Source organism: Halyomorpha halys, unplaced genomic scaffold, assembly GCF_000696795.3.
Source record: "Halyomorpha halys isolate HHAL.00 unplaced genomic scaffold, Hhal_1.1 Scaffold646.1, whole genome shotgun sequence".
Lineage (NCBI taxonomy): Eukaryota > Metazoa > Arthropoda > Insecta > Hemiptera > Pentatomidae > Halyomorpha > Halyomorpha halys.
Window position 1 is genome coordinate 611434 of NW_027111017.1, and position 263 is coordinate 611696.

The 263-nt window shown below is 23.6% G+C and overlaps 1 long non-coding RNA gene across 1 annotated transcript in view; it reads right to left on the reverse strand.

Annotated features, from left to right (window-relative positions):
• The window catches only part of LOC136796178 (uncharacterized), a 28833-nt gene that overhangs the window by 14332 nt on the left and 14238 nt on the right, over positions 1-263 (reverse strand). The gene's annotated exons all lie outside the window — the stretch shown is intronic.

Sequence of the window (263 nt, forward strand, 5' to 3'; positions counted from 1 at the left end):
TAATTAAAAATTAAAAACTAATAGAACACAAAAAACATATATCGACATTTAAATTTTTAATTAGATTTAACATTATAATTTATTAAAATGCATTTTAACACCTGTAATAATTTTAAACTTAATGATCGTTTACTGGAAGAGTCTTATGGAATTAAACTGGATTTAGTGAATGACACAATTCTTCCTTATTAAAACACAATAATTTATTTCATATCATCAGCAACAATTCGGGAGATTTTCCCTATCTTCAGGCTGCTAAAAAA